Source organism: Chelonoidis abingdonii, chromosome 7 (genome assembly GCF_003597395.2).
Source record: "Chelonoidis abingdonii isolate Lonesome George chromosome 7, CheloAbing_2.0, whole genome shotgun sequence".
In the NCBI taxonomy this organism is placed as follows: domain Eukaryota; kingdom Metazoa; phylum Chordata; order Testudines; family Testudinidae; genus Chelonoidis; species Chelonoidis abingdonii.
In genome coordinates this window covers 96,251,825-96,273,063 of record NC_133775.1, presented here as the reverse complement: position 1 = coordinate 96,273,063, position 21,239 = coordinate 96,251,825, and the positions used below count along the sequence as shown (strand labels likewise).

Sequence of the window (21,239 nt, the reverse complement as noted above, 5' to 3'; positions counted from 1 at the left end):
CTAACAGCGCTCAACAGAAACTTCCCCCTTCAAGATTTTTGAAAGTATCCTGTCTCCTGATTGGTCCTCTGGTCAGGTGACAGTCAGGCTTACTGAACTTGTTAACCCTTTACAGTCAAAGAGATATAAAGTACTTCTGTGGTATTAACTTTTCTTATCTGTTTATGACAAGCCTATTTAGCATGAATGCCCCTCATGACCATTCGCATACCTTTCTAACATGACTTTAAAGGTGGACTTTGGGTCATTCTGCCTGCAAGCTGTTTAACCCTTATATTTTATATAAAATTTGCTGCAATTATATAGCAGTGGTAGCAACAATGGTTTGCATGGTTATATTTTAATTAGACAACATCACAGCTTGATATATTCATTGATTGTGATAAATTGCAGGGAAAAGGAGTGGGTTCTAAAGCATTTCGCTTGTAGAATATATAAGCTTAGGACATAGCATTAAATATCTGTTGTACAGAAAAGATACACTCCCCGTAGCTAGATAATGCTATTTCCATATCTTAAAGGCTGAATTACTTCATTCTGGTGTCTGTCCACAAAGATGATGCTTCTAATCCAGCTCTCTTTAGATTCTCTTTCATGTCCCGTTGCTCTTCTAGTGGGACTATTATGGTCAAAAACACAGGATAAGTACCCCTTCTTCTGACATGCATTGAGATTGGTGTTTCAGTTCCTTCTAATAAAATCCAAAGGAAGAGGAAATCCTGGATTCATTTCTTGACCTATTTTAAGGGGTTAATTTTTGTGGAATAATAGAAAATCTTTTTGGCAATGCACTGATATCCAGATTTTCAAAGCTGGATGCCTCAAGCTAGACTCCTAAACCTATATTTAAGCAGTTAAATAGTTGGTCAGATTTTTCCACTGTGCCACACACCTGCAGCTCCCATTGAACTCAGTAAAGATGTTGATGCATAGTGCTATGGATTTTGAAAACATTGGCGTCATGGTTACAGGGTGCGCTGCCTTTTACACCTTTCCAGTCCCTCTCGAGTGTGCCACAGCCAGATGACATGCTTGGCATTTTTCATCTCTCTGAAGGGTGGAACAACATTCTTGGATTGGATCAGTGGGTTGCAGTCCCCCTGTTTCCCAACCATGTCAACGTGACCAGTCCAAATGTATTTGGCACTGCATGAAAGCTTCCCTCCAAGAGCCAGGGCCACCCAGGGAGGGGGGAGGAGGCAAGTTTGGCAATTTGCCCTGGGCCCCAGAGGGGCCCCACGAGCTGCTCCGGGTTTTTCGACGGCACTTTCACGGTGAGCCCTTCAGTCGCTCCGGGTCTTTGGCAGCGGGTCCTTCAGTGCAGCCGAAGACTTGGAGTGCCGCCTGGTGAGTACAAGCACCGCAAGCAGTGGGGCGGGCGGGGGAAGCGTGATCGGCAGCTGCTCTACTGAGAGGGACCCACTGATGAATTGCTGCCGAAGACCCGGCCCTGCCCCAGGCCCACTGAATCCTCTGGGCGGCCCCGGCAAGAGCCTATGGCCAATAGCTGATTAAAGTGACTCACATGTATTGTTTAAACAACAAGGAGTCCTTGTGCTGCCTTAGAGTCTAACACATTTATTTGGGCATAAGCTTTTGTGGGCTAAAACCCACTTCATCGGTTTGAAATGAGTGAAAAATACAGAAAGCAGGTGTGTATATATATTACAGCACATGAAAAGATGGGAGTTGCCTTACCAAGCAGGGGGTCAGTGCTAACAAGGCTAATTTAACTAAGGTTGAAGTGGCCTATTCTCAACAGGTGACAAGAAGGGGTGAATATCAAAGGAGGGAAATTACTTTTGTAGTCTAAGGAGGCCAATGCAATCAAGGTGGACATCACTCATTTCCAACAGTTGACAAGAAGGTGTGAGTATCAGCAGAGGGGAAAATTACTTTTTGTAATGACCCCACCACTCCCAGTCTTTATTCAGGCCTAATTTGATGGTGTCCAGTTTGCAAATTAATTCCAGTTCTGCAGTTTCTCTTTGGAATCTGTTTTTGAAGTTTTTTTGTTGAAGAATTGGCACTTTTAAGTCTGTTATTGCGTGTCCAGGGAGGTTGAAGTGCTCTCCTACTGGTTTTTGAATGTTACCATTCTTTATGTCTGATTTGTGTCCATTTATTCTTTTGTGTAGATGAAATGGATTTTAGCCTACAAAAGCTTATGCCCAAATAAATTTGTTAGTCTCTAAAGTGCCACAAGGACGCCTCAGCGTTTTTGCTGATACAGACTAACACAGCTACCTCTCTGAAACATGTATTGTTTATTCACCCAACAGGCTACACTACTGCATTCTCCCTTCCAGCACCTGCTGCCTGCTCCCAGCTTCCTCTCAAAAGGATTATAATGATTTTGTGTCCCTTTGACCCTAGGCTCTGGCTTTGGGAAAACAAATCTGCTTAATTGGCTGGAACCAGCATTTCCCAATTAAAAGTCCTCCATTGTTCTCCTCAGGATCCTTGGTATTCTCTGTGGAGGAATTTGATCTCTGTCATTGTTTTGTTGCATGTTGTTTTTTCCCTAACAGTCTCCTTTTGATTTAACTCCATGCATTCACACAGAATAATATCAAGCAGGTAAACTGATGTGCATACAATAATCATAAAAATGTTATAGCAATATCCCTCATTCTCCCCTATTGGCCTTCTACATTCTCACAGGCAAATGCTAATTCTGGTAATGTTAAATGGCTGCTGTCCGATAATCACATTTCCTTGAAAATTCTAGTGACACATAAGACAACTAAAAGATGGTAATGAAAACGCCCCCTTTTTCCCCCAGAGCTCTGCATGGTGTTTTGTTTTTAAAACTCTGTGCAGTTTCTGGGTAGTCAGTGTCACTGGGTTCTCCTGTATAGTTTCTCTCTTACTTAGAAGACCCTTAGAAATATCACCAGAGCCGGAATAATCTGTATAAAAACTCTTTTTAAAGAATTTTAAAATATACATATACGGAAAACAGACTGATCCGGATTCAGCAATGTGCTGAATGAGGTGCCTAACTTACATGACTGTAATGGGACCACTTACATGCTTTAGGTTAGGTTAGGTGTATGCTTAAGGAATTTGTTGAATCAGGGCCACCATCTGAACAGTGCTCAAAGAGGAACTGCAATGTTTTAAATTAGTTTGTTTAAAAAAAGTCAAGTTGACACTGCTCTTTTGATTTTGCCCCATAATAGTTTTGTTCCAACTCTCCAAATCCATTTGATTATTTAAGTGACAAGGCTCAACTTCAACTTACTAGCCCTGTATTCACCTGCTAAAGATTGACAGAGATGGTTAAATGCCCCAGAAGTAATGATGGCAGTGTTTGTTTTCATAGGTTTTTGTAAATGCATTTTCAACTGACTTAGGTACTTCAGACTGAAAGATGAGCACTTGAAATGTGTATTTAAGCATGCTTTGAAGTATCCTATTGATAAGGTTACTTCTGATCAGTTTATCTGATCTCTAGAGGTGATTGTGGATTTAAACAGCTCTGGTATGGTTTTGGATCTACTGACAAATTTAACAAATATCACCCCTTTGACCTGCCCCTCCCATAGGGTTTAGATAGCATGGCACCTTAGAAGCATCCAAGATAGATTTACCTATGACTTTTAGCACAAGAGTCTCTTGCAATTGTATTCTTGACACCACGAATCACTGACTAGGAGTACAATTTTTAAAAGTGGATAAGTGACCTGGGTTCCTAAATGCTTTAGTCACTTGTCAAAATGGAATGTAGGCTTCTAAGGGCCAGATTTTCAAAGGTATTTAGATGCCTAAAGATGCAGATAGAGGCCTAGTGGGATACATAAACATCAAGAACACATAAGGAGGTTGGGTGACTAAGTCCCATTTGAACCTGCCCAAAGTTTAGGGGTATTTGGTTCAGTGCAGTGTTTGGGATTTTTCCTTCTTTATATATTGTGCATAGAGCTGGGGGAAAGTATTCCCACTGAGTCATTATTACTGATAGAATTTAATTAGAAGGTTATCTGATTCTGGGCCTTTCCCTGACAATGGCACCGTCTGTCTTGAGTGTACTGTACTTCATAATAGCAATACCTCAGAAGGGTAGGAGACTTGCACAACTAATTCACATAGCAAGAGTAATTCAGCTCTCCTTAAGGAAGAAGATACATTATCACGTAACCAGAACATGAAAAGAAGTGGACCAGTGCTAACCCAGAAGACATATGATAAACAAGGATTTGCTGTGTCCAGATTCAAGGAGAGTGTTGGGAATCTATTGCCTCTTGAATGAAACAAATAAAAGGATCCAATCAAATCATTTCTACAGAAAAGCATGGATATTATATTCTGAACCATAGTGTTTATGAGGGTGGGCATTTGTGCATACAAAAATCTGGCTTGTATTCCCAGTCACAGTAAGGACATGTAGAAAATTAAACATGTTTTTGCAATTCTACATGAACATGAAATTTAAAAATCAAGCCCTGCTTGTCCTAAACCGCGCCCTGACACTTTTGCTGTGGTCTTTTAGAGAGATCCGAGCTATATACCAACTCCCAGCCAATTTCAAAAAATGAAAGGAGATAAGTAACAAACTCATAATCAATATGTCTTAGTTTAACTTCCAACAGCATAACACTCCCCTGCAGTTTTTCAATCTCCTTTCATAGGGCTATTTTCTGCTACAAAGCAGTAATGTGATAGAGTGGCTCATAGGAGCACTGCATTAAGCTTCTACCACTCAGTCCTTGTTTGGTGGACTTAAACCCCTCTCTGGATGCTGCTTAGTTATCTATGCCAGAAATAACTCACCCCTGGGTATCCTAAGAATCCTGCAAAAAAAATTGCCCTTGGACCAGATTGGAAAATCCCTGCCACTTTGTGCAATCTTTTCTCAGAGGAGTAGATCCTCTGAATTCCCCACATGTTCATCATCCCCATCCCATACTTTCAGCTACACAAGTTTGGATTCTGTCAGGCTGTGCTAAATTTACCAACAAACTCAGTACAGCTCTCAGGGACCACTGAAGCTATTTCCAGGAGTTTGTTGCCCAGTGGTGCAGCCTCTTGCCTTATTGTCGGTCTAAGAAAGCATTTTTCTTTAAATGAATGGACTCTCTAGCCTTCACTCCTTTCTGCAGCATCTGCCAACCTGCTACATAGCATATACTGAAGGCTACATTCAAGCATTTGTTGGGGAGACTAGTAGGGTGCCATCCCCGAGCACAGCCCCTTGTGGCGCAGCATGGCCCTGCAGCCATCTCACCCTCAGCTCCCTTGTGATTGTTGCAATAATTTGCTCATAAGCCAGAATACTTAAAGTAAGATCCCCCTTTATGAGGTGTTATTTGCTAAGTCTTTTCAGAATACAGACTCTTTGGCCCCTCAGTCCCAAGGTACCTTCTCCATGATTCTGGGGCCCCATAGCCCTCCTTCTTGGATCCTGTGCTGTGATTCTGCAAGGTTTTGCTCCTTGGTTCTGGGGTCTGACAGCCTTCCTCCTTGCAGTCTCCCTTCTTTGTCTTTCAGGAGGCTTCTCGTTTGTCTCCAGGGTGGACTGATTCAACCTCACGACCTTCCTGTCAGGTGACTACACTAATTTCCCTATCTGGGAGGAGAGATGAATGAGTCATGTGCAGGACTGGACCCGTTACCTCTTAAAGAAGCCAATCACTCTGTGACAGAGGCCTTCGTTACAGTATTGACAGTTCTCGAGTTTGAGGGTGGGCATATAACAGCAGGGCTGTTGGCTTTTACCTGTTCCAAAGGGCCTGAAACTTTCACTGGACAGGGGCACATCTTGTAGCAGGATTGTCATGTGGATCACTTCCCCTCCCACTGTAAGAGCCGGAAAGAGCCAGCAACATGTGACTAGCCAGGTCTCCATGGCTCATCAACACATGTCCATATTCTGTAGGCCATCAGTGGAGAACCTCTCATCTCTTGGATGGCTCTACTGACTGCAATGATCGGCTATTGCTGCTGGTAGCTGCAGGCAGTTTGTCTCCTGCCTCACAATGCACTCAAGGCGGGCACCATAGTGTACATCCTATTGTTGCCTATTGCTTAATCTGTTCCTCCCTAAAAACTAACTCTAGCAACAACTTTACTTAGGCTTCTCAAAAACCAGGAATCTAATTCACATAATTGATTTGGCAATTGCTAGACATGAACATGTACAGAAGCAAATTTGTTGAGAGGCAGAACAATTTTATTCACTAGTTAAAAAAATAACAAAATATAGAATTAATATTTATCTGCAAAATACATATACTGGTAAAATGTAATATAATTAAGTTAACTTCACAAAATAAATTTCTTATCTGAGTGAACTGAGCACTCATATTATTACATATTATATTAGGAAAATATATACATTTCGTAAGTGATTTAGTGCTTATGAAAGCTGTTGAGCTGACGGCTTAGAAGACTGAAGTTCTCCATTTCCCGATAGAATCGGTGGAGTGCAAGCTTCCTCCATCCAGCTTTGATGTTCCGTGTCTTTCCTGGAAGACCTCCTCTGTGGGGAGGAGGGAGGTCAGTCCTGATGGCTCGTTCAGTCCCTAGCTTCTCTGCAGAGATTGCTGCCAACAGTTGGTCCAGAGGTGGTAAGTTTTATAAGGTGGCATGTGTACTTTAACACACAATCTGTACCTAATCTTTGTCAATGGATGCTGTTGCACCACCTTCAACATCTAATGTAGCCAAATCTTCTTGACAAGACTGTCTACACCAACACCTAAATCACTGTGAACAGCTGTGCTCTTTTACTCTGTGCTGATCATTGTACAAAATAAGCTCTACAGCCAAGGCTAGAGAGACCACCAAACAAATAGCAGGTGAAAATGAATTTTGCTAGTTATCCTCAGTTCATTTCAAACCAGTGATGAAGGCCAAGTCTATTGTAGAAATTTTTTTGCCAGTATAGCCATAACCCTCTTAATGTAGACACAGCTTGTATCAGCAAAAGAGTGCTTTAACCGGTATAGCTTATGCCAGTTCCCTGAGCAAACTAAGGCCACGTCTACACTACAGGATAAATTTGAATTAGCTTAAACTGATTTTATAAAACAGATATTATAAAGTCGATTGTGCGCGTCCACACTATGCACATTAATTCGGTGGTGTGCATCCATGGTCCGAGGCTAGCATCGATTTCTGGAGCGGTGCACTGTGGGTAGCTACTGTAAAATAATGAGGCCAATAATGTCGATTTGCGTCCACACTAAACCTAATCCGATATAGTAATATCGATTTTAGCATTACTCCTCTCATTTTGTAGGAGTACAGAAATCAATTTAAAGAGCCCTTTAAATTGATATAAAGAGCAGTGTAGTGTGGACGGGTGCAGCGTTAAATCGATTTAACGCTGTTTAAATCGATTTAAACACGTAGTATAGACCAGGCCTAAGTTATACCAGAAGAAGCACTTTTATGCTGGTATAACTTCATCTACATTTGGGGTTTTGTTGGTATGAAAATATTGCAAAAAATCACATCCCCTAACTGACATTGCTATACAGCGGTGGTGGGCAACCTGCGGCCCATGGACTGCAAGAAGCCCGTCAGAGTAATCCGCTGGTGGGCTGCAAGGCAGTTTGTTGACACTGATTGTCTGCAGGCACAGCTGCCCACAGCTCCCAGTGGCCATGGTTCGCCATTCCCAGCCAATGGGAGTGGCGGGAAGCAACACAGGCTGCAGGGATGTGCTGGCTGCCACTTCCCACAAGTTGCCCACCACTACTATACAGGCACATGTTTCTAATGTAGGCTTGGCCTTAAACTTGAAAGGTTCTGAATCCTGTCACACCATTCTCTATATTTGATCTCTTCTTGAAACATATCGCCATAAATAGATGATCTTTGCAAGATTAAAATGCAAAGGAAGTATATTTATACCACATCTTATCATAATCATTGGATATGACTCAAACTTTATACCTTAGTTTACAGAATACAAGAGTCCATGCAATAGTTCTCATAATAAAATAAGTTATATAAATATAACTCATTTGTGTGTGTATGTGTATATAATATTCAAATGGACTTTATACTGCATTTGTGGACATTTCTAAGTCACTTTTACGCCAGTTACATTATTGTTTCTATCATGACGAATGCTCTTCAAAATACAAGGAAAGCAAAAATATTTTAGACACAGTAGTCCAAATTCATCCTCTGCTGAAATCATAGTTATACCAAGGTGAGTTTGACCCATTAGATGAGATAAAACAGGTATTCTGAGCAGGGACATGGTAGTATACCACACTGGCATTTCTCTGTTTCTGCAGCATTAAAATTCCATTTAAAAACAAAAATTACATTCTTGGTCCTGATGGTTGTAAAGGTAATAATCCAAACACAAATCAGTACAGTTCCTGAGGAGGTGATGATATGCATGTCTTCACACAGAGAAAGAATAACTCTAACAGAAATATGAATGTCCCCTGTTAATTTAAATTTGAGAATGATGTTATTAGATTCTACAGTCAACACAACGTTTTGCTTTTAGGGATTGTGTTTTGATGAAATGTTCCAATTTGTTTATAAATTTACTCACAGTCACACTTTCTGTATCACAACTTGCCTGCAAAATAAACCAAAAATTGGAAATTACCTAATAAATACTTAACATGTATAGTTCTTTATATCTTGAAAACATTGGGCAAACATTCACAAGTCCTTGCAAACCCTGCAGTCATGTACATATGCACATAAGTACAGTAGAACCCTGTTTAGTCGATCTAATTGGGACTGGGGCCAGATTAGATCATCAAAAAAATAACCCGGAGAATGGGCAAAAAGCTTTCTAGCTGTTATCTTAAGATGCAGAGTTGCTTTTAAACTAGTTGATCCCTCCCAGAAAAACATTAAAACATAATGCCTTTCTTTATCTACAGGATGCATGAACCAGTACTCCTAATAAAGAATACAGTACCGGTTTTTAAAAATGCAAAAATTATCGTTTTAACTTGCAGCAACAGCACTCCTGTACTATTTTTGAGTTGATTGAGTTTATCATTTCTGCATTTTTAAAAACCAGTACTGTATTCTTTACTAGATGTAATAGTTTGTGTACGTTGTAAGTGAAGGGGGGCAGGTTTTAATGCTTTGTAACAATCCCATGTATGCACTTATGGGGAGCCGGATAATGGATAGTCAGATAAACAGGGCTCTACTGTACCGTACTATGACTCCTTTCTGCAGAGAGGTAAAACTGAGAGGCAGAAAAAGGAGGACAGAAACACAGTCAGACACAGTGGCAGAAGGAGAGAATTGGAATTCATGAACTGCTTTAAACTTTCAGTAGAAAGAGATAAAGAACAGATAAAAGAGAAAAGGCATCTAAATATTCTGACTACAACAAACTATATTGAGAGCAGCTGAAGCTGGAGTCATGAGATATTTAGTGATTTGTCCATGCTACAGCAATCACAATGCAGAGTCAAAATTTGCCATCTCATTTTAAGCAGAAGTCCTCATTCAACACAACTTAGTGTTCAGTCTAAAAATCAATGGTATGGTATGACCCCAAGAAGTTCCTGATCAATCCATTAAATTATGCTGCCCATGAAGAATGTGTGATCTCTGGAAGAATAAACATAGCAAGGAAATAAAAACCTACCTGTGTTTTCAGGTTCTTTTGGAGTGATGTTTTTAGTTTTTTGAGGTTGAGAAAAAATGTTGAGAATTTTTGCATTTCAGGCTGTTTTTCCAGGAGGTCTATCCCGTCAAAGATTGTGCTGGCACAATCTGCAATCTAAGAAAAAAAAAGTTACAAAAAAAGGATATTTATTCAAAATTAAATTCAAGAATTGTCAACTGTTAAATGGAAATGTGTGGTTCAAAAAATACCGACCTAGATTTCACCCCGCAGAGTGACAAATGGATTGTGAAACTGGCTCTGATATTTAAGGGCCAGATTTAGGCAACCAGTTGTATACCTAACTTGTATGTCTATTTACCAAGGCTGCAGGCACAAATTAAGTACAATTTGCAAATGTCTGATTGGCAAGGCATGATTTTTTGTAATTTCTTAAGCAAATGAGGTGTATGGTTGCTTGAAAACGTGGTCCTCACTACCTTAAAGGCAGATGAAGTAAAGCAACTACATCAGTTTACACCACAAGAGGTTATGGCCCTGTGGCTGCAGTTTCAATTTAAGGCTTTTCACACATTTGAAATTAAAACTGACTGATAAAATATTACATCGAGTGAGAGAGGAATTAAATTCTCTTGAAATTAATCAGTACTATGGAAGTAACAACATTTCATACAGAAAACTTCTTAGGAATCTTTTACAAATGTGTTTAAACCACATGTCTACTACTTGGGGAAAAATGTTAATATCTAATAAGTATACACCTTGATAGCTCATTTTTTAAAAATTATTTTATTAAACACTCTCTTGCATGTCAGTATAACACTAACTAAACTGTATTAAAACTACACTAAACATTTTGAGGTTCTATAGTTTTGTGAATTATACCGAGAACGTATTTGTGCACGCAGAACATATACACACATGCAGGAAATGTACTGACATTTTCATCCTGATTTCCCTTTTTGTTTGCCTTTTACTGCGATGAGCATTTTATAATGTGATTGTCTTCTTGGCCCTGGATCAAAGCATCTACTCATTTAAACATGTCACTTCAGATAATCATTTCTACACAAAATGTGTGTATGTATATGTAAAATATAAAAACAAACTGTTCGCTGTCCTTGCTTTCCTTTCATATCACAAAATATTGTTCTTTAAATTAATGTTTATTCAAAGTTTATTTGGAGCAAGTGCCTTTTTAATTTCATGGTGACTAATATAATTGCCTTAAAAAGGCAAATATTCATTTGAAAATTAAATTGAAAGAACAACCCATTTTTCTAATCTACTGGCTGCACAATTTTAGGACTTTACAACTTAGTAATGTGAACTCTTCTAGTATCGTGAAACTCATTTTAATCAATATTTTTACTTACATTTTGATGAACTGGAGTTGGTATCTTCAACCTCTGAAAGAGAAAATAGCAATTAAAGTTTTCAAATACTGTTTTCATTAACACTGATAAAAGTTGTGGTGTATAGTATTAGGAAGTTGGTAAACATCTTCACATCTCAGTAAAAAGTAAATATAATGAATGAAAAATGACTACATGTATCAATTGTTAGAAAGGTTTAAGTTGACAGTTACCTGATCATCTTTCATTACATTTTTAATCATTTTTGTTGAATTCAGAATTTCTCTAATGGTCATAATCGAGTCAGGAACAGCATAGACGCTCAAAGCTAGCAAAAGAAAATATATATTCAATGTCATTGTTCTGAAATGCTCAAAGTGGGTCTGAAAACGCGTGCTTCTGGACTTATCCACTATCATTTTATGGTTTCTCTTTAAGGAAATGAATAACTTATCTTGATTTTTTGAGGTTGATAAAACAATCACTGTGTGGGTTTCTGGAACAAAATATTTCCAGTAAATTTTTTTTCTACCTTCCACCTTCTCCTTACTCAAGTAAAATTTCCAATGAAGTGAGTAACGAAAAATGTCAGGAGCTGGACCTTTGCTCTACATATTATCAATTAAATAAATAATGACCTTACCTGTTGTTGAACAGCTGCCACTCTGATTAATTTCCCAAAACGCAAAGCCAGCCCATTCAGTAATGAGGAGGAGAACACAACTGGACTGCCCTTCTCTGGGGGATATGTAGAGGGCACTCCTTCAGCCACATCCTTTTCACCAGCCACACTCCTGACAAGCACCCTGCTCCTCTATTATAAGGGGTGTGGCTCAAGGACTGTTGGGTTCTGGCAATCCTGAGTTTGTGGAACCACCCCTTTGGGGTCATTACCAAGTAGTCCAATGTGTAGCAGACCTCAGGTAACTACAGGGATCTGTCTACACTGCAGTCACTGGGTGTGATCCCAGCTTATGCAGATATACTGAGCTAGCTCTCAGGTACTGGAGTAGTGAAGCAGTAGCAGCACAGGTTTCACTGTGGTCTAGCCACCTGATTAATTACTCAGGTTCCCAAGTGAGTTTGTAGAACCCATGTCGTCACAGCTTCGCTGCTATCAGCTGCAATCAAGGTGTGCAATTGCAGCTCCTGCAGGCATATCCAAGTTGTGCTAATGGGCAAAGCAACTGTTAACTAACCCCAGGACCCAGAGTACATAAAGATGGTTTACAGCCACCTTTGCCCCCCATTTCCTCAGCTCTGCCAAGCACAACTTGGATACAGTTGAGGCTTCATCTCAAGACATTAAGCTTCAGCATTGTCTTGGTTGGACAGTGGTCTTGGCACCACCATTGCTTGGTGGGGTGGCTGGGATGGAAAAGCTGCAGTGGTGCTGTAGAGACATGAATTTATCCTCACAACACCCCAGCGAGGAAAGGAATTATTTTAATTAGAATCCTCATTTATTTGAGCCTGAGGGCTGTAGCAGTGGTTGGTTTGGTGATCCCTTGTTCTGGAGGAGGAGCAGTGTATTTGATTTACTCATGCTTTGAGCTGTGGTCCAGGATTTGGCCCTTCTTTTTCATCAGAAGTGGCTTTGAAGGGAGCAGAATGTAAAGAAGCAAGGCCACTGGTTTGTAACTATAACATCACCTAAAGCAGAAAGAGCTCTTATGCAAGAGAGCAATGTGCAGCATTTGGAAGGTAAATAGATGTTCAATGGAGAATGGACTCCACTCTCACTGCTAGAGGTGCTGGCTTCAAGGCATAGTGGCAGGGATGGCTGAGCTGGGTGTATACTAATTTAAGTCCAGCACTGTCATAAGTAGATAGGTAAGGGTTAATTTTCTTTTACCTGCAAAGGGTGAACAAAGGGGGAACCAAACACCTGACCAGAGGACCAATCAGAGACCTGGATTTTTTGATTTTTTAAAGTCTAGGGAGGGAACTTGAAACTCCGAGGTCTTTTTTGTTTCCCCTTCGTCTGTGAGTAAACAAGCCTTTTCTTCTAACTCCATCTTCTTTCAAATATTCTACTATTCAAACTGTGAGTACAAAGGAAACCAAAGTAATCGGTCTGTGATGTGCTTTGATTGTTAATTTACATGGGTGTTGATTTGCTGGAACTGAGTAATTACTTGGGCTATCTTCTTAAATCAGGCCTGTTTTATAATCCTATTTCCTTATAAGCAAGAGCGCTGTATTGATCTCTTAATGCACGTATTATTGGTTCTGTAATTTTCTGTCTTCTTTTTATATAAAGATTTTTCTTTTAAAACTTGTGGAAAGTTTCTTTGCCTAAGTGAGGGCAAAGGGTGAGAGGAATTTCTGTGCCCGGAGTCCTGTTAACATCTGTGACAGCTAGGGGAGGAGCGGGAAAAAGTTATGGGAAAGAGAGAGAGAGAATCAGGCTCTTTCCTCTGGTGCATTAAGGCTTGTCGCTTTGAGAGAAGAGACAGTTTGCTGGCATGTCATGTAAAGAATTGCAATCAATCCCTCAAGAGCGGAACATCACCAGCAGAGTTATGAGGAGGAGGTCGGGCTATCATAGGCCTTTGCCGGTAGACTGCACTACGTGTCTGAGGCCCTTCTGGGGTCCAGGCCACGAGGAGGATGAGAGGCAGCACACGAGGGAGGTGGTCCCGGCCGCGCGCGAAGGAGACTCGGGGGAGGAGACTGGCAGTGCGTGAGAAGTATGCCTTCGATATAGCTCGATCTGTGGCAGCGAAAATAAGCATCCCAGCTGGGTAACACGCTGGGAGCTTCCACAACTGTAGAGCTGCACCGCAGGACTTTGTTACGCCTCACACAGTCCAACGAGTTTGGCAGACGCTTACGCACATATATCCAACAGACCTACTCTACCGTGGACGCCCTTTAGGAAATATGGACTCTCACAAGTCAGGGGGCGGCAGACGCCTACAGTGGGCAGGGATTGGCGCGGAGGCAGCACACTGAGCTGGATTTCAGTGGCCATCTCACACACTCAGTCGCGCGAGCGCTGCCGGGCCAGACAGGCTAGATCCAGGGCTGTCCGCATTTAATTTAAATTTAAATCGAAGCTTCTAACTCTTCTAAAGCCTTACTATACTTTCACACATACAACAACTAGTTTCCAGTTATATATTAATAGACTTATAGATAATCTAGCCGCGCCTAGGTCATAGAGTACCTTCGAAATTAGCACACAATTCACCAGTGCTCACTTACTGGGTTTTGCCCAGCAATGCAACATATCTGTTAATATTCAGAGTGCCATAAATAATGACTTGGCACACAAGTTACATACGGCCACTTTTGAAAGGTTGCCGACCCTGGCTCATAAAAGAGTGCACTACGTTGACCGCGAGCGTCCTAAGGGAATAGCAGTGGTCAAGCCTAAGCCGCCTTCCCCACTAGGGAGTAGTAACAATGATTAACAATATAAGTAACGGCTAGATGGTAGGGACGATTTGAAATCTGGAACCTGAGCCACGTACACCGCTCGCTGAGAGAAGTGGAGAGTAAAACCTGAAGCACAATGCATGTTTGGATCGGCAGCTGAGCAGCGCCGAGGACGCATGGGAGCATCACCCCCAGCTCCGCAGCCTGTTAGGGACACACTCGGAGCACAGCTCCAGGCAGGCGGAGAACTCCAGCAATCCCAGGGGGTTATGCAGACTTGGCCAAATTCTCAGAAGAGTGCAGGGCCATGTTTTCTTGACCCCAGCAAATCCCACTGGGACACTTCGGGGCTAGATTTGCACGCCTGCTCGGCCCCCAGGGTCTGTTGAAAATCTGGCCATGTATTTAGGAGAATATGAGAGGGGAGCTCCTCTGTCCCGGAGACAGGGATGGTATCCCAAAAGCTAGAGGAAAGAAGCCCAGAGCATGGATATTCTTATAACACAGGTGTAGGCAACCTATGGTACGGGTGGCACTCACACTGCTTGGGTCCTGGCCACCAGTCCGGGGGGGCTCTGCATTTTAATTTAATTTTAAATGAAGCTTCTTAAACATTTTAAAAGCCTTATTTACTTTACATACAACAATAGTTTAGTTATATATTATAGACTTATAGAAAGAGACCTTCTAAAAACATTTAAATGTATTACTGGCATGCAAAACTTTAAATTAGAGTGAATAAATGAAGACTTGGCACACCACTTTTGAAAGGTTGCCGACCCCTGCTCTAAAGTCTTCTGTTGATGGCGTCCTAAGGAATCCCCTGCTCCTCAAGCAGCCAACCCCCACCTCACTGACTTCTTACTGTGATATGTTGACTTGCAAATTACTGTCTACATGTCAAAACATTGTCCAGAAGGCAACAGTGCAATACTAGACAAACATAGACAAAAACAATAATGCAATACAAGCAAGTGTAGGCCCCGATCTTGCCAATACTTATGCATATAAGTGAATCAAGCATGGAGATAGTCCCATTGAACTCAGTGGCGTGTAAAGCTACTCAGATGTGTATGTGTTGGCAGGATCAGGATATTAAGCACCAGCAACACTAGAAACAGGAAGCAAAAAGAAATGTTTCCAAGTTGAAAGGCAGAAAAGGAGGATACATTCTGGATACCAGTGGAGGCTGGCATTTTGGTCCCTGGTGACCACCCCAAAATTGGGGGCGGGATATCTCAGAGGTTTGAGCATTGGCCTGCTAAACCCAGGATTGTGAGTTCAATCCTTGAGGCAGCCACTTAGGGATCTGGAGCAAAAATCAGTACTTGGTCCTGATAATGAAGGCAGGAGGCTGGACTCAATGACCTTTCAAGGTCCCTTCCAGTTCTAGGAGATAGGTATATCTCTTATTATTTTATTATATTATATAAATTAGTGAATGAATCAGTGACCTTGGAAATGAAAAAGGTCGTAATGGGTAAAACATCTACTCTGGGGCTGGTGCGTGATTTCCACATCTGATAAAACTGTCTGACATAAAGGAGGAAATCAGATAATGATCTGAATAAGAAAATGAAACAAGGTCAAAAGTATTCAGAATGCCAGCTAAATGCATGTGATGCCAGCTGTATGGGCATCTGTGGCAAACTGCTGTCTGAAATCAGAAGTCTTGGATACAGCACTAAATCAAACAATAGATATTCAGCAGAAGTACATCAAAGATGTTTGATGTACTTTGTATAATTGAAATAAGAACATACTTAGCAGTCAATTAATGAAAATCTGATGCTGCGTTTTATTTCCTAAGTCTCCCTAACTATAAAGACAAGACAATTAAAAGTAAAGGGCCCAATCTTGCTAGCATTAAAGGTAGTGCCATTTGGCTTAAACAGAAGTATGATTGGTCCCTAAAGCGTTGGTCTGACCCTTTGAGTCTCTGTTGCCTAGGGCAGCATGGTGTGCGAGCTTCTTGAAACTCTAACGCTAGTGTGTGTGGAGGCTACAAGTGTAATATATTTTCAAAAAATTACATCCAGACAGTTTTGGAATAATATTTTTTGGAGTCATGAAATACTCAAGTGCTCCTCATTCTGGATCCTTACTTTGAACAGCTCCACCCAAGTCATCAGTTCATTGGAACTCTATTGCAGTGTTGCCACCTGGCACATTATGACAAGCTTTGGCTTTGAGCAATGGTTGACATGAAACGGGCTTGCTACATGACAAGAATGGAACAGGGGTCTATGAAACATAAGCAGTATGTCCCCAACACATCTTTTGTACAGTAGAACCTCAGAGTTATGAACAGCAGAGTTATGAACTGATGGGTCAACCACATACCTCATTTGGAACTGGAAGTTCACAATCAGGCAGCAGAGACTAAAAAAAGCAAGTATTGTAGAGTACTGTGCTGTGTTAAACATAAACTGTTAAAAAAATGGAAAAGTTTTAAAAAAAGGATTTGACAAGGCAAGGAAACTGTTTCTGTGCTTGTTTCATTTAAATTAAGATGGTTAAAATCAGCATTTTTCTTCTGCATAGTAAAGTTTCAAAGCTGTATTAAGTCAATGTTTCAGTTGTAAACTTTTGAAAGAACAGCCATAATTTTTTGGTCAGAGTTATGAACAACCTCCATTCCCGAAGTGTTTGTAACTCTGAGGTTCTACTGTACTGATAAAAAAAACCCCAAACCCTGAACGCTTTGATTGATTAACTGAAATACCAGGACATTGCAGGCATTCAGAAAGAAGTTCTTGGGACCTTGGGGCATCATGTGGAAAACAGGACTGGTCTGATAAAATCAAGACACACAGTTTCTTTATCCATAGGGATACAACTAAGGCTAAGTGTTAGGTGTAGTCCAGGTCACCAGCCTTCCACGAGGCCCGAGCACAGAAGGCGTTGAAGTACAGCCCGCTGGCCGACACCCTGAGAACCCAGGGCTACAAGGTCCAGATACATGCCCTTATCGTGGGAGCCCTGGGTGCATGGAACCCCCACAACGAGCCGGTACCGACAGCGTGCAGAGTTGGTCGATGCTACGCCCAGCTCATGAGACAGCCCATGGTGTCTGACACTATCAGGTGGTCCAGAGACATCTACACAGAACACATCACGGGACACCGCTAGTACCAGGTCGAGTAACCGAGACCGCCAATCAGGAAAATAACCCACTTCCTTCCCTGATGAACCTAGGGACGCACCCCACCCATGTATTTATTCTCTACACCAATACAGACTTGGATTCTTATTACATTCTATGGCTGGCATACCTGAGCCGATCTATCCACTGACATTTTAAAAACTTCCACACCCCAATCTGGATCTATGCTGGTTATGTGATACGTATGTACCTTGTGAACCTTGTAACTGATACTTGTAATCCCCCATAACCCAAGCCCGATCCCACATGTACAGTACCTTCCCTCTTAACTTGTGTAAATTTGATTTTAAACATTAACTTTAATACAAAATTTAAATCAGTAGGTTGTGGAAAGTCACTGCTCACTGTGGCCTTGCTACTTTACTCTCCCATGACAAAGTGTAAGTTTAAAGCTCGTCATGCTAATAAGGTGCTTAGCTATGTGTTCACCTCTTAAGCTTCACTCCTGCTACTGGGCAGCCACCAGCAGCATCCTCATTTTCAGGGCCTGGGTCCTTTCTGTTTTCTCCTTTGCTGACCCCTTTTGATCCTTTGTGCCTGCACATACTGCACTCTGGTCCTGCAGAACGCAGAAGCAAGCCCTTTAACTGTTAAAAGCACAGTAAAGGATGTTGAAGAATGACCTGACGGTTAGTAATTTTGGACTATACAAAGGGAATAGAAGTAAAATTATTTACAGGAATTGCTCTCAGGCTACCATGTACTATGTAAACACTGAAACCTGTAGCTGTAATCATTATGTGGAAATTACAACTGCAATGGCAGTTTTTGCTCACTTCATCTAGCTAGATCAGATAAAGTGTATTCACTGACAAAAAAAAAAAAAAAAAACCACTTACTTAACAGAGTTAAGATTGCCCAGGGATATCTTGTGCCCTACAGAATATTGATTTCAGTACAACTCAAACTTCTGAAAATCAGGAAATAAGGTTGCAGTACGTGCCAATGCAAACTTGTTTCTGCGCCTGCCTCCCCCCCGCCCCCCGCCCCAAAGCTGCTGTTACCACTGGCAATTATCTGCATGCACTCCAGCAACATCAGTGTGTTAGGTGTAGCTGTATTGAATGGAGGAGGGATTAACTGGAGAAGCTTGGCGAGCTATGACTGTGATATGAGGTGACATGGGGAGGCCCTGCCTCTCAGGGGAGGAGGATCTCAGTGCCTCTGTTTGCCCTTCACCCCATGTGAGTAATGAAAGGAAACAGGTGCACTTATACTAGGATGCAGTTTGCCTAATTTCACTGCTGAGTCTGTGTCAGTAGCGGTACCCAGAAATTTCCTTCCTGTGGGGATTGTCAGCAGTGGGATAGGATATGAGTGATGTGGGGACATTATGATGGGTGAGGAAAACTGCTGTGTTAAATGGAAGCTTGTGTGTAAGGGTGACGTTGTTAGCACGGGCTCAGGGATTGTAAAACATAGTAGGTGTGGGGCTTTGTGGAATAGCTTCAATGTCTACGTGAATGGCAGCTGAGGGTAGCTCCTGCTCAGAGCACCAAGACACAAGTTTTACTTTAGCAAAACGATGGCTTTAGACTGTTCTCCAGTCGTCATGTGCCCCATTCCCAGGCAAAGGCAGAGTGAAAGGATGTTTTATTATGAGTGTATTGGGTGGAGTTAAGCTTATGTAGGCATGCACCTGATTTCTTTATATTCTACTTTTCAGAGGTTTGGTTTTGCTGAATTTGATGTTCCAGAAGAGCACACAATTCTCAGGACAACCTTAACCCTGTGTCAACAAAATTTAATGTCAGTGAATTTCCTGATTTTGTTTTTGTTTGCTTTTTTTTTTTACCAGAAAGAAAAATGAGTTTTGAAGCATTTGGTTGTCATTTAGGAAGTTGTAGTTGTCACATAGGTTTCAGCAGAAGTGTTGGTGTAGCTCGCTAAAGATAAAGGATGCGATGTGACTTCTCCCCCATCCTATACACTCTGTTATGGTGGAATGGTGATAAGGGTCATGCTTTTAAATTTTTGGAGGGGGTATTGGCCAAGAAGTCCAGTGAGAGAAACCACAACATGGTCCATCTGCTGGTTGCAATAATAGTAAGCATGTGAGTGAAGACTAGGGTGTCTATCTCCTTCTCCACTCCCCTCTCCTACCATACCCCACATTATTGTTTCCCTTCCCCACCAACATTTTCAGCTAACTCTCCCCTTCCTGTCCTAGTGTTACCAACTTGGGATTTTTTTTCATGAGTTATGGAATTTCAGCTGGAGCTGGAGCTGATCTTCATATGACACAAGATGCTCCAACCCCACTCAGCAATTGCAGGCCTGCTTTGTGGGGAAATCCTTCTTATTGGCTGTCTTCCCCACTTGCCCACCCATGGGCAGTACTTTCTCCCTCACCCTTCAGGGGCTGACACTATTCTTACAAGAGATGGAAAGAGGGAGCAGAAAGCCCAGGAGTTCAGAACAACTCTGCACCCAGCCACTCTCTCCTTCCTATGAGTAACAACAAGGCTCCTCTCTGCTTCACCCCTTCCTGCAACAGTCATCCCAGGAAGGGAAAGAAGAGAACCCTGCTGTATCTGCCCCCACCCAAATTTGGGGGGATAGAACTGATGTGGGAGATGTCAGAACTGGAGGACAGGATAGATTTGGAGACTAGGGCACAGAACTAATTGCTGGGCAGGGGATAAGTAGATCTGGGAGTGAGAACACCTGCAGCGAGGCTATGGTGACCACCATTTCAAAATGCAAAAACGGGACACATGCAGTTTAAAACTAGAGGAAACTAGAGTATGAGTTACTCAGACAGGATGTTTGTTTGGTACAAAATCTGTCTCTCTTATTTTTCAGAAATAAGCAAGTAAAAATAAGGGGTATTTTGTAATCCAACACATAATACTTTCAAGTGCACATAATATTCTTACCAAAATGCAGGTGACATAATGCTTCTCAACAAACTTGCCCTCCACTGCAACACACACACAACACTATTCAGTGCACCTAACACCCTCAACCCCTACTGCTCTTTGTCTATCTTATGTTTTCCTAGCCAAATTCTGGCACAGGCCTCTCCAGCCACCTCCTTGTCCACAGGATCCTTGATCCATTCCATTCCTTCCACAGCACTGAACCACCTTCCTCTACTCTGCTGCTTCTTTCATAGAATCTCAGGGTTGGAAGAGACCTTAGGAGGTCATCTAGTCCAACCCCCTGCTCAAAGCAGGACCAATCCCCAGACAGATTTTTACCCCAGTTCCCTAAATGGCCCCCTCAATGGCTGAACTCACAACTCTGGGTTTAGTGGACCAATGCTCAAACCACAGAGCTATCCCTCCTCCCATATTACTTATCCTCCAGGTGTTCACTAAAGCATCTTAAATGTCTTGCAACTTCCTGAATGCTTTAAACATTGGTCTTGATGGCTCTCTCCTCATTTGGGGTTGTTCCCTTCTCTTCACCACTACCTTTGGCTCTAGTTGTGACCTCACCACGGACACTAAACTACTCCTTAGTGGGATAGTCCCAAGTTTTCGCATTCCTCTTTCATATTTCTTCTTGTTCACATGGGCCTAACATTTTACAATTCAACTCCAACTGCCACTTTTATTCTAATGGCACAACTCTCTCTTTCCCTTCAATTCTCCATTGACTTCCTTCAAATTTGTCTCCCCCAAAACACCTGTCTCCAGTTTAGCTTTCTTCAGTTGAAAATCCCAAGATGGACATCCTCAGCTCTGATCTTCCTTTTGCCTATCTGTAATCTTGGAGTCATTTTCAAATCTGAGCTTTCCTTTTCTCCTCACATTGCTGC

The 21,239-nt window shown here is 41.7% G+C and overlaps 1 protein-coding gene across 1 annotated transcript in view; it reads left to right on the top strand.

The window, feature by feature from the left end:
• Window positions 1-6,439: 6,439 nt before the first annotated feature.
• RAD50 (RAD50 double strand break repair protein) overlaps window positions 6,440-21,239 on the top strand; it is an 80,049-nt gene continuing 65,249 nt past the window's right edge. The window contains exon 1 of the mRNA XM_075068123.1: window positions 6,440-6,572. The gene's annotated coding sequence lies outside the window, so the exon portion shown is untranslated. The remainder of the gene's footprint in view (window positions 6,573-21,239) is intronic.